This window comes from Protopterus annectens, chromosome 11.part0, assembly GCF_019279795.1.
Source record: "Protopterus annectens isolate FY-2018-M chromosome 11.part0, PAN1.0, whole genome shotgun sequence".
Lineage (NCBI taxonomy): Eukaryota > Metazoa > Chordata > Ceratodontiformes > Protopteridae > Protopterus > Protopterus annectens.
The window spans coordinates 161,171,872-161,186,341 of record NC_056745.1 but is presented as its reverse complement, the minus strand read 5'-3'; the positions used below and the strand labels follow the sequence as shown (position 1 = coordinate 161,186,341).

The following is a 14,470-nucleotide window of genomic DNA, read 5'->3' as shown; positions in this document are numbered from 1 at the left end:
CATTGTATAATGCCTCTTTGCTGACTTCTACAGCTGTCTGGCATCCGTGGCAGTTCTGATGTACTGCGCATGCCTACGCAGTACATCAGAGCTGTGGCCCAAAGCAACGGAGAAAGCAAGATCTCCGTTGCTTTTTTACTGTTTCGCTATGTTAAATGGGTTTAATATAGCGAGACAGCTTTAAAATAAGCAACGGAGATGTCCATTGCTTATTTTAAAGCTGTTTCGCCATGTTAAACCCATTTAACATAACATAAAAAGTAACGGAGATCTTGCTTTCTCCATTGCTTTTTTAAACCTGTCTCGCTATGTTAAATGGGTTTAACATGGAGACAGTTTAAAATAAGCAACGGAGATCTCCATTGCTTATTTTAAAGCTGTCTCGCTATGTTAAACCCATTTAACATAGCGAGACAGGTTTAAAAAAGCAACGGAGAAAGCAAGATCTCCGTTGCTTTTTACCGATGTCGCTATGTTAAAGGAGTTTAACATAGCGAGACAGCTTTAAAAAAGCAACAGAGATCTTGTTTTTTAAACCTGTGTCGCTATGTTAAACTCTTTTAACATAGCGAGACAGTGTTTTAAAAAAAGACTTATACTAATGGAAAAAGTCCGGACGACCGGACCTTTTTCCATTAGTATAAGTCGATTTACAACGTGCACGCTGGCCAATCAGCGTGCACATTTTGGAATATTAATGGGGGGTCATGGTATAATATGAGTTTTTTTTCTAGCAAATACATTTATGCTCCATAGCAATTTTGCAGCTGGTCTTCATGTTTCCATGGAAACAATCTGATAAAGAGAAACTGTCTGCCTGTCTCTCATGTCTCCATGGAGACAATCTGATAAAGAGAAACTGGCCACAGTCTGGTGGATAATGATTGGCTGAAAAAAATGAGAAGAGAAATTGGCTAAGAGATAGTGTTTTCTGAGAGCATTCAAGGGTTTTCCCAGCTGGGAGGGCTATAAAGAAAAGACAAAACCAATTAGCACTTTGCAGAAACACAGGCTGCACCACGCGTCTTAGCATGTTTAACCTTTATTTTAGGTTAACTCAAGTCTGTAAATGTAGATGTCTTTTGCTCCTATTAGGAGGGTAAAACATCAGTATTTGAAGAAGTACATAGTTTTGTGTGTTAGTATTAAGTTAAGATGTTTTAGGGGGGTATTTGAGGTGTGTTTGTTTTTGTTTGAGGATTTTCAATAAAACAAAAACTTTTGTAAGATGTGACATAGGTTCAAATGCATATGACAAGAAACAACTGTATAAAAGTTCAACCTGTCAAACAGTGTATGCATGTAATACAATCGGTGGAACTGGATATTTAGCAAAAAAGGTGTCATATATAAAAGATGGGAATAATAATTTTTTAATACAATGGTGCTTTCTGTAATGTCTTCAAATGTCAATGGTCTCACGGATAAATACAAAAAAGAAAGAGTAGTGAACTATATTAAACAATGTAGAGTACAAATAGCTATGTTACAGGAGACGCACTTAGAAAGAAATGAACATGTGAATTTGATAAAGAAAGATTTTCAGGATGGTTATTCAGCGGAATACCTGGGACAAAGGAAATGAGGAACACTTACATTAATTGCAAGAGGAGCTCCAATAGTGATAGAAGAGGATAAAAAAGATAATTATGGTAGATTTCTAGTGCTAAATGCTACTGGCAAGGAAGAATGAGGATTGCACTGACATGTATTTATATTCCACCTAAAACTGCTATAATGGAGCTTAAGAAAATTCTGGGAGAAATAATCAGTTTTCAGCAAGGAATGGGGCCTGGAATGTGATTTGCAACAGTGGAGGTGTGTCTGGGGGGCCCAGAAGGGAAAGTATAATAAAGGAGGGTAGATTTTTTTGACAAACTTTATGAAAATATTTGGCATGGAAAATGTGAATTCAGTAATAGTAGTTTGGAGTGAATTTACACATTATTCCCCAAGATATAAAAACTGAGCTAGGCTAGACAAGCTTTACATTTCACAGGAAACATCTGCATTTAACTGAAGGTCTTGATATGCACTCAATAATTATTTCAGATCATGTACCAATAATAACTAAAATACAAACACAGAGTAATGAAATAAAAATGAGACCCTGCCACTTACCTGCCTATGTGGTGAAAAGCAAGGAATGAGTAGTGGAAATTATTCAGGAGTTCTGAGGATAGAAATTTCTTCTGAAAATATAGCTAGGGTGTGGGATAAACTTAAGGTGTAGTTTAAAAATTGGGTAGAAATAAAAGAAGGGGAGCTATGGTTAAGAAGTAACAAGACTTATTTAGTGGGACTGACAAATGTTAAAGTATTGCAAAATATGGGGAATCTCACCGAACAAGAGAAGGATCTGCTGCAGAATGCTAAGCAGAAAATAAGGGATTACCTCGATACTATGCACGAGTTTAGAAAGACTGCTGTTAAGCAACTGATTTTTATTTGATAATAACACTAGAGCATAAAAACTTTTAGCACAACAATCAGGCAACAGAAAGTAGAAAGGGTGGTTGCCAAGCTTAGGCAGCCTATACCATGGAAGATAACAAGAAATTAAGTAGAGGTATTAGAAATATTTTGGAAATTCTATGAAAGTCTGTACAAAGCAGAGAAATATGAAATTAAGACAAGATACAAATGGAAATGCTTATGGAAAAATTAAATATGCCAAGGTTAGAGGTAGATAAGGCTCAGTTACTAATGGTTAGGATAGAAGGAGATGAAATAAAAATTGTGATGTATAACCAATCTACAGGAAAGTCAGGAATAGATGGCATTCTTGTGGAAGTTTGGAAGCTAGGAGGGAAAAACTGATAAGGATCTAGAAGGTTTTATTTAACAGTATTTTAAGAGGAGGAGAAGTACCAACAACCTGGAAGAAAGCGGTGGTAGCTGTAATACCTAAAGAGGGTGAAGGTCCATCAGGCCCAGCTTCATACAGGCCCATTTCAATACTAAACAATGATTATAAAGTGTTCATGTCTATAATGGCTAAAAGAATGACAAAAGTAATGCCAAAATTGATAGAATGGATCAATGTAGTTTTGTAGAGGGAGGCAAATGGGTCTATATCACACAGTCGAAGTTTTATAACTTCGAACACGAAATGTACGAACCATTCCGTTCAAAGTTACAAAACGTCAACTATGAATAAAAAAAAAAGAAGGAAAAACAAAATAAAGTGTTGTAAGCAGGGGGCAAGCCCCTCTGCACCCTTCACAGCCCCCGCTACTTAAATATACCAACTCCGAAATCACACCTCATTCACCAGAATGAAAACCTCCCCTCACAGAGATTTCCGTTGAAATGCTCAAACTTGTACAAGTTCGAACTTATGGTCTCGACCATATAAGATTTGAACTTGAACAAGTTCAACTATGTTATAGGAACCCCAAGGCAAACACTTGACAACACTAACAGATACACAACAAATATAATACAAACAACAAAGGGGAAAAAGAATACCCCTACCTGGTTCCTCTGTTTAGACACAACTTATCAGACAGAAACCTCCCAATTTAATTTTTATCTCTGATCCCTCATATATCCTCCTAATTAACCTTTTTATTGTAACAGGGAATGCAAACCTCTACTCATTAAAATCCCAGCTTACTCTGTTAACTGCTTTCTCTGCATCAAAACCCACAAACAACAGGGGTATTTTCTTACATTCTGTTCCCTCTGAATCATCATTGCTCTATTTCTGTTGTAAACTGTTTGCCTCCTCTCCACAAACCCACATTGATCCATATGTATCAATTTTGCTAACAACTCTGACATTGTTTTAGCTTTATAGATATAAACACTTTATAATCATGATTTAAAACTGAAATGTGCTTTTATGAAGCTGGGTCTGATAGGTCTTTACTGTTGTTAGGAATTACCTCCACCATAGCTTCTTCCCCACCTTTTAAAATACTGTTAAACAAAACATTCCAGCTTTTTACCACTTTCTTCCCTCCTAGATTCCAAACATCCACAGGAATGCCATCTATTCCTGGAAACTTTCCTGGAGATTAATTATACATCACTATTTTTATCTCATTTCTTCCTATCTTAACTGTTTATTGTTGACCTCATCTACCTCTAACCTTGGCCTACCTCTACCAGATCTCTGGTTATTTTTCTTGTTATATGATCCCGAAATTTAACAATAACCCTTTCTACTTTCCCTTGCCTTAGTCGTCATGTTAAAATGTTTGTGCTCTGGAGTTATCAAAAACATTTGCTTTGAAGCTATCTGTTTAAACTCGCACATATTATCCAGATACTCCCTTATTTTCTCTTTAGCAGCCTGCATTTGTTCTGTGAGATCCGCCTTATTCTGCAATACTTTAACCTTTGTTAGCCCCTCTAAAAAATTCTTGTTACTTCTTAACCATAACTCTGCTTTTATTTCTACTCTATTTTAAAAACTCCACATTCATTTTATCCCACTAAGTAGCTGTAACTTCCTCTCAATTGAAGAAATGCCACTGTCTCATTTGTACTTCATTACCCTGCATTTTTATCTTAGTTGTTATTGGTGCATGATCTGAAACAGTTATTGGATGTGTTGAAACTTTTAATTAAATGCATGTGTTCCTGTGAAATATAATTTTCATCTAGTCTAGCCTTGGGGTATAATATGTAAATTCTCCAAGAGTTCCTGCTAGGGAATTGATATTTTCCATACCAAATATTCTCATAAATGTCTTCAGAAATCTACCCTCTTTTGTTATATTTTCCCTCCTAGGTCACCCAGATACAACCTCTCTGTTGCAAATCAAAATTTCACTCTCCATCTATAACCTTAACATTACCTGCTGAAAGCTAATTATTTCTCTCAAAATTTTCTCAAGCTCCATTATACCAGTTTTAGGTGGAATATAAATACATGCCAGCTTAATCCTTCTCCCTTGTGAGAAGCACCTTACTTCTACAAATCTGCAATTACTATCTTTTTTTAATTCTTCTATCACTATCAGCAATCAGTATAAGTACCTGCCTTTTCCTTTGTCCTCAATACTCTGATGAATTTCTTGTGAAATTCTTTCTTTATCAAATTTACATGTTCATTTATTTCCAAGAGTGTCTCCTGTAGCATTGCTTTTTGCACTCTGCATTTCTTAATATAAATCAATACTTTCTTTTTGTCTATACATGTGAGGCCATTCACATTCTAAAACAATATGTTTAGTGCAGCCATTATGAAAAAAGTTGTTATTGTCACCTATCATATATGGTAGCTTTTTAAAATGTCTATTTTTAGCTTTTGTGTTACATGCATCCAACGATGTTTGACAGGTTGATCTTTTGTACAGATGTTTCTTGTCGTCGCCCTTTTGAACCTATGTCACATTTTACAAGATTTTTTGTGCTAATAAAAACGCTCAAACAAAAAATAAACCGCAGCCCCAGAACCTATTAACTTAAAACAAACACACAAAACTATGTACATTTTTAAATAATGAAGTTTAGCGCTCCTTATAGGAACAAATGTCTCAAATCGACAGCTACACACAGGCAAAACCTAACATAAAATTAAGAATGTCCATGCTGAGACACATTACAACCTGTGCTCCCATTTAACTATTTGCTGTCTGTTTTTGCCTTATATTTATTACCCTCCCAGATGTGAAAAACAATTTGTATGTTTTTAGAATACATTAACTTTTAGCCTTAAGAAAAAGTGCACACTGGCTGTCTTTAAATAAAACAAAATGATACACTGTTCTAGTAAATGCATTTAAGTATTTAGTTACTCAGAATCAGAATCACATCTATTGGCCAAGTATGGGCACATACAAGTAACTGGACTCTGGTTTCAATGACTCTCCAAGTATAAATTACATAAATTACATATGTACAACTATTAAAAACAAGACAAAGAATGTAAATATACATATACGTACACTTTAAAAGTGCAAAGTCCAACTCAGTGCAAGAAATATACTAACAAACTCTGAAAGAAACAAGTATTAACAATAAATAAAGAATACTGCAGAACCCTCAGAGGTTTGAGAAAAAAGAATACCCAGCCTAATAAGCTGAATTATTTATGAACTTGATGGCATGTGGAAAAAATGTTCTTTTATCTGCTTGTTTTGGCGCAAATTAATCTATTACACCTGGCCAATGGCAATAGTTTTAAAATGTTGGCTGCCTGGATGCGAAGGGTCATTGATGATACAATAATTTCAAACTTTGTTTTTTATTGAACGGTTTCCCCTTGTACCTTTTAATTTTATATTTCTCACAGTAAACAATGTCTAGAACTGTTGATTTATTGCCTTCACCTTTAATCAGCTTGTTTCCATGGAAACATAAGATCAAAATGCAGATCTACCTTCAGATTCAGACTTCTTAACTGGCACTGAACTTTTTTTATTTGCTTAAAGAAAACTATTTATTACATTGTGGCCTCACATGTTTTTAAAGCCAACTTGTATTCACAAAAAATTGTCATCAGATTAAGCCAAGGGCATTAATTCAGATATTTACCTATGCAAAAGTAAAATAAAATATTGCATTTCTACATATATTATGATCAATGCACTTCTATACTCCATTCCCCACCTCAGCAGTCTAAGATTCCAGCCTAATGACTTCAACATGCTTTTGTCCACACTTTTTTCTCTTTTTACATAACAATGCCTACATTTCTTAAAACTAAAAAAAAAAACAAAGGAAAAAAACACCTGCTTAGTTCAAGTATCTCTATCAATAACCATTACAAATACTTTACTATCTTACATGTAATTTATATCATAAAATATTTTATACAAGTTCTGTTAAGAACAAAAATAGTTTTACTTGCAGTTACCTTTTCCCCTCTTTTTTCCTCTTTATTTCCATTTAGAGTCCTCCTAAACATTAATGACATGAAGTTGGGCATATGCCTGTCACTCTCCCAACAAGTTTAACAAAGTCAACAAAAATCCAGCCTTTCTCAGCCACTTATCCTTGTAAAGCCATATTTCACAAACATGACTGATGCTTTATAGCCTCACATGTTTTCACTAATTTCAGCATTGCTGATCTTTCTGGTTGTCTACATCTCCCAACCCTAGACACCAGTTCAGCTCCAAGGTACTCCTGATTCTTCCAATCAATTCCTGCACCTTTTTTCTGTCTCTCAAGCATTTTCCTTTGGAACACCGGAAAAAGGCAAAGCTTCTCTATCAGCCTTACCATCAGAGGAATTAGGAGAAGATTCCCTTTTGTTTGATGGTTCACCCTTTGTTGGACAAACTTTTGTATTTCTTCCTTAGCCTATTCTGCATTAAAAAAAAAATATATATATATATATATATATAAATATATATATATATATATATATATATATATATATATATATATATATATATATATATATATATATATATATATATAGACATACACACAGAGTCTGAAGACAGATGGGTATAACAGCTTGAATCTCACACCTGCCTTTCAGAATTCCCTGATTGCTGGAATAAAATTACTTCCCTTCTGCCTGGTGTACAAGTGAATAATCATTTCCCATAAATACTCTGCTGTCTCCAACTTTTAATACTTTGCCCTTTTGCCACAGATTTGTCAGGATCAACTCTTTCTGCTGGTATGATTGCATTTTTACTAATGCAGGTCTTGGCTGTTGTCCCATGACCAGGTTTGGGGCATACAAAGATGTGTTCACAATGGTGCAGCAGTTAGCTTTGTTGCCTCACAGCAAGAGGTTCTCCAGTTAGATTCTCAGCTGGGGAGCCTTCTGTGCAGAGTTTGCATGTCCTCCCTGCATTCACTTGGGTTTCCTCTGGGTGCTCTGGTTTCCTTCCATATTCCAAAGACAAGCATCTTGAGCATTTCTCCCAGGGCAATGGACTCTATGCCAGTCAAACTTTCCAGGTAAACAAATGTTAAATAAAACTAAAATAAATTACACAGATCCTGCTGTTGAGTACTAGTCCAGTTGCTTACTTGTGCCTTCATAAAATTAACAGTTTCTTCCTTCTAGTTTTCATGGTACAACAGAAAATCTCAGGTTTTCCCTAACTGCCCTGTCCTCTAATTCTGCCATTTTTTGAAACATCTCTTCTTGAGCAGTCTCATACTTAGCCAACCTTTTCTTCATTTTGACCTCTGATTTTTGCAGTTTTACCAGCTCATCTGAATATCTGTTTAAAGCTTATTCCATTTTTCTAGTCTTTTGTTGGAGTTGATATACTCTTTCGATGTTTTGTTTACTGCAGTCAGATATGAACACATTTGACTTATGTTTTCTTCTAGATTATTGGAAACCATATCTTGCATTAAAGCTGAAGCTTGAACTGCTTTTTGCTGAACTGCTGCAGGATTCTTATCAGTCAGTGTTTCCACTTTACCTTTTCTAGTTAATTTTCCTTTGGGCTCTCTTAGTTTCTTTTATGCTGACATCCAGGCAGTGTACTAGCCAATAACTGAATTTGCCAAAAGTGACGAAGTTCTTGGCCCTTGTTTTTTCAGTTTCTCTTCTCACACTAGAAGAACTGAAGTGAAAATGTTGATCAGTGTGCAGCGATCTTGGACCTCCCCCCCCCCCCGAATAGTGACTTGTTTCATAAAACTAAAGAAAGGCATCACACTTAAAACTCAATAAAGGAATTTGTTTTTGTGGGGAGGTAAGCCTCTCTGAATCCATCTTTTTTTCTTGGTGCATAAATATATTCTCCTTGCATCCCCATGTTCCTTACTGATGATATATATATATATATATATATATATATGTATATATATATGTGTGTGTGTGTGTGTATAAACACACATCCACATATATACACACACAGCTATATACATTACATACACTGAAATGTCATTCTGCACTAGACTGATAATTCAATACAATGGAAAAAAAATAAGAAAAAAATGTACATTTCCATGGAGCAAGCTACCCACACCCCTGAAATTCTAAATATACCAACACCACAACTGTACAAGTGTAAGCAAAATGGACAGTTCCCATCCCCACTATCTCCTGATCTTGGCAAAAACAAATTCAGTGTCACTCCATACCATTCACTTGCAATGCTGCATATAAACAATCTGCATTTCATTATTATACTTCAGTCTTTATTCATCTATGTAAGTGCATCCAATAAATTGCATTCTAGCACTGAAGTGGTCTTATTGGCAGAATATGAATTTTTAGAAGTAGAATCAGGTAATGCATTGTAGAGCAAAACCGTGATCTCAATATGTTCATCGGTATACATATATATATATATATATATAATATATATATTTTATATATAAAACTCCATGTTCACACTTCAGAAAAGAGAGAACAAATGTTGTTGGGTCTTTCGGCTTTTTCCCGGTTAGGGGTCGCCACAGCGAAACTCCGGTCCGCTAATGACTGGCAGTACATTTTTACGTGCTGAGTTGCCAGCTCTGATGCAAAACCTTCAACGAAGGTACGCCCATTCACGCATATCTCCACGCAGAAGACGCTCTAGCTGAGAATCGAACGGGACAACGTCTTACTGTGAGGTGACAACGCTACCGCAGCACCACCACCGCAGCAAAAGACAGAACAAATAACACTGTTAAAACAGTCACTTTCTACTCTCCATAGTTATGCAATCTTGGCAAGTCCATATGACAATTAAAGCATAATGACCCATTGATCAGATGTCTCCCTAAAGAACAAGCAAACTTGATTAGCTAAACCCAAGTGAATTTCAGTCAAAAATCGAATACATTCTAGCACTGAAGTGGTCTTATTGGCAGAATATGAATTTTTAGAAGTAGAATCAGGTAACTTCATAATTCATAGGAATTCATAAGATAGGTTACCGCTGTATTCACAAACAGTCATAAAATGGTTCTTTTGCTGCCTCTGCAGCCATGCTACATGATAATGAGGCAGTTTAGGACAGAGGCATATGCTAATTTGCCATGTGTTCTCTCCCCTGGAACTGCCTCTGGGAAGGCATCTACTTGCTGAACAATACATAGAATCATTCAGCCATGCAGATTAGCACTGCCATTCTTTCCACATCATGGTATTGTAGAGTTAAGTGCTGAGGCATTTAGTGGTAAGGTAGGGCTATGACTTGTGTAAGTGTGTGTGTGTGTGTGTGTGTGTGTGTGTGTGTGTGTGTGTGTGTGTGTGTGTGTGTGTGTGTGTGTGTGAGTAAGGGGGAAATGATGAATGTCTTGACTGCAGCTGGGTGGGATGGGGCTGTTTTGTGAGTGGGGGGAGTTGGGATGGTTTTCATACCTAGCTACCTACACAAAACACACACACGCACACCTACACCTAGATTAATGTGCAGAATCTGCCAACATTTGTTTGATGGGAGGAGCCACTAGACACCCACAATGACTGTTGATTCTCTTGCCTTTACAGATGTTAACAGTACAGGGATGGGGAGGGGCACTGGATACCTTAGACAACAATTAATTCTCATGCCTTAATGGTACTTTAACAAAACAGGGATTGGGGAGATGGGGAGGGGGAACAACATACATCCGGGATATACAATTTGGTGAGACTTCAGCCACATATTCAAATAAAAGCTGCAAAGAACCACTAGACACTAGGGCAAAGTAATGTGCCTTAAAAGGCACAAAGCAGACCTCAAACCCTCAACCTTTCCTCCTCAGAAAGCAGATATTAGTCATTTGCCTCCATCACTAGACATTAGGGCTAGAGCTTTAAAATATATTTACATGTAAAAAATGCATAAAGGGAAAGAGGACTCAAATCATGCACCCTTGACACAAGAATACCCTGCATTATCTAGCTGTACTAACTGAGAAGTTAATGAAGCAGGTGTTTCTTTACCATACATTGAGGATCTCGAGCATTATGCAGTGCCTGCAACATGCTGTGATGTATGAGGGAAAGAGAGAGAGAGTCAGGAAATGTTTAGCATACCTCTCCACCTCATAAACATGAGTAGCATACATTTACTGATGGATACGAAATGTTAAACTCTAATGCCCGGCATAAGCATCTGTGAATTACCTTGGCAGGGGAAAAGGAGGCACTGTGGAAGTTCTAAAAACAGGGACAGGTATGGAATGTCTGTGTGGTTGTGTGTGCTTGTGTGTGCTGGAGAGTGACTGATAGGGTAGGCATGCCTGTATTTACATGATGCAACCAACCAGTCAACTACCATGGAAAGTGATAAGCTGCACTTTGAGGTAGTTAACAGCAATTTATAGACATGCATATTAGCTGATATTGAGTAATTTCCTCAATGCTGCTAATGTGTCTATGAATCAAAAAACAATGCATAGTGATTACAGGGCTTTTTTGCAGGGGCTGTGTCTCCTGCGCAGTGGATATAAATAAAAACCTGGGAATGAATGGAAAATAATGTATTGTACTTCAGACAATAAACTGTAAAAAAAAACATGCAGTGCATGCAATTATGCTCCGAAACAGGAAAAAGATAAGCTAGTTAAGCATTGAGCATTGTTAAGAAAGGGTCTCATGCTCGACATTGACAGCTGACAGTACTGGCAAGCAAGGAAAAGTGACAGAAGGTAAAACAGCTTTAAAAAGTATTGGAACTTCATTCAGCCACAACTACAAATAAAAACTGTGGCATAATGAAATGTCTAAAGCCTTTAAAGTTGTTCTTTCTTCAAAAGAACTATGATTCTGCCTACTGTGTCACAGCATTAAGTGCTTTACAAGTTTTCAAAGGCTTTGAAGGCCAGAAAACGGTTCATGCTCCTACGTTGTTTTGTTTTTATTTATTTATTATTTTGCTATAACTGGTAGCAAATGGAACAGATAAAGGTTCATGCAATGCAAAGCATTAAGACTGAAGCATGCCAATCATAACTCTTATTATGATTTCTTCACATGAATACAAAGAATCAACTCTTGATCATGCCATCAAGGTAGATTTCCTGGCATCCACCTCTCAGGAACATAAGTTGGTTAGGACTGGATACCAGACAATAATCCTCTATATAATATACTAAAAGACTGATGAAAAAGGCTAACATTCAGACAACATTCCACTCAGCCTCCAAGGCTTATAACATCTCAAGCATGATCTGACACCTCCACATATTTAACATGTGAAGAACTAGTTCAGAACTTAATGCACCCCCTTTTTTCCATATGCAGTCCAAATAAAATACAAACTTGAGACTATTCAAAGGATACCTCATTACTGGATAAACAATGAAGTAGCAACGTGAAACATCAAAGATTTTACTCTTACACTGGACAATAATGAGCACTCCTTTAAGTGTCTGAACTAAGGGACAGTTCTTCTTTGGTCTTTAGTATTACAGCTAACAATTACACAAAATAATCTACTAGCTGGCAATACAGGATCTGTGCTTTTCCTACTCTAAGAAGTCTGAGAGAAAGTTGCAGTAATTGTTGGAATCTTTGCTTTGGTGGGTTCATTATTTTCCCAAAAGAAAACAATATTTGCAAAAGAGCAGTGGGACACTGATCACTCTTGTTAACACATGGCAGGAGTTAAATATTTAACAATAACTGGAATAGCCAAAGGTATGTTCACAGACGCCAATGTAACAACAGTCAAGTTCTAGACTCCTAATTGGTTTCCACATGCAACTTTATGTGCTGAAATTCTGTGAAAGTAATGTATTTTATTTATTTAACAAGAGGATGCTTACTCCGTTCTTTATTCGGCATCTTACTTTTTTATTTGTGGCTGCTAAATCAGTAGTAACAATGATAAATCCCTAAACAATATAGATATGTGTAATATCTACATAGTTATAATCTACATTTATATCTACATATATTATTAACTACTTCTGCAAGTATAAAATTAACTGCTGACATTATGTTTGGAGATAAAATACCCAATAACATAATTTTGCAACATCGTCACCTTTAGGATATTTACCAGATGACATTGTCGAAAAACACCTAAAGACTGCAAATATTCCACAATGGCTGTCTTGACCTGTGTAAGTAAACACTTTGAGAAATGACCGCTTGAATCAATCAATCTCTCTCTCTCTCTCACACACACACACACACACACACACACACACACACACACATCACTTCTACAAAGATAATGTGGAAAAGGGCAAAAAGGTTAGGTATATCTTGGGGAAATTTTACTTATCATGACTTGGAATTATGAATTACATTTTCAAGACAATGTGCAAATAAATAAGTAATAGGATAGTCATTCATATGAACACATTGCACATCTCGGGGTTAGGAGTAATCAGTAGGTGTGTGTGCAGGGGCAAAGGCTCCTCTCACAGCATAACTGTATGGCGCAAACGGTTTACAGGAAATGGCAAATTAGAAGTTATTTTCATTGCTATTCCCATATTCATTCTCAGAATGATGTAAATCACAGTGTTAAGCCATGATCAAGCATTCTTAATATCTGCCCTGGTATCATTTAACAAGACCAAGCTCCCTGTCCCTAAAACACAAATTTCAGTAATCAGTGCTTAAAACTAGCTTAGAAGTCTGACAAGCTATACTTCTGCAAATATCTACAATGGTTTTAAGTTTGGTGATAGGGTAGATGTCTCATAATGTACTCTACTGATATACAGAACTCACAAAAAGTATATTCCCCAAGCTACAACAGTAAATCACTTCACTGCCTGAACCATTTCAGAATATGATCTAAAAAAGCTGATGCTGCCATACACTGATATTTAGCTTCTTAACCAGGTTAGTTGGAGGTGAAGACTGGAACCATCAAATTCACAGCTGTATCAGTTACAAGAACTTAATCATGACTTATTTGACATTTGACCGGGTTAGTCTGAATGGGCAATTGCCCTTTTTCAGCAGAGACCTGAGTAGAAAAGATCCAGAAGAGAAACCGGAACAGAGTTAATTTACAAGGTAAAACATACAAATGACTAAATTGTATCTAAACTAAGTACACATAGTGCAAAGTTCAAAATATCAGAGAAGGCATACAAATAACATTAAGAATAAATGGACAATATACACATCATAATAAAGTACAGTGAGTTTTGTACATTAATACAGGAAAATATCTTGAGAGGACATGGGCTAGTGGAAGCTATAAGAAAAGCAGAAGATTAGAGTCATATAATATACACAGGGGGTTAAACCCCATGTAAAAGGCAGGTGGTCAGGCAATAGTTCAGGAGGGTAAAGTACAAACAGAAAACTGTTAACATAGTAGCAGGAAGTGCAAAAGTTGTTAGCATAGTATAGGGAGGCTGCAAGAGAGAAATGTGAGAGGTAGGTGGCTAAGCTGCAAGGAGGGAAGATATGTTCAGATGGCTCGAAGAGGAAGAAAAATTCTAGAAGGAAGGAAGTTATGTTAAGTAGGATCCTTACACAGGCAGGACCATGATTTATAGAGGTTTTCCTTCAGGGTTGTTTTAAAGGAGTTAGGGTTAGCGATAGCTCTGACACTTAAAGGCAGTTTATTCTAGGCATTAGCTACGGAGTAACTGTAAAGGCTTATAGACTTGCAATCTTTCACACTCCAAGAGTTCCCTAGCATCA

General features: G+C 36.4%; 1 protein-coding gene across 3 annotated transcripts in view; it reads right to left on the bottom strand.

Moving 5' to 3' along the window:
• The window catches only part of CCHR11.PART0H12orf4 (chromosome chr11.part0 C12orf4 homolog), a 919,017-nt gene that overhangs the window by 468,530 nt on the left and 436,017 nt on the right, over nucleotides 1-14,470 (bottom strand). The window lies entirely within an intron of this gene.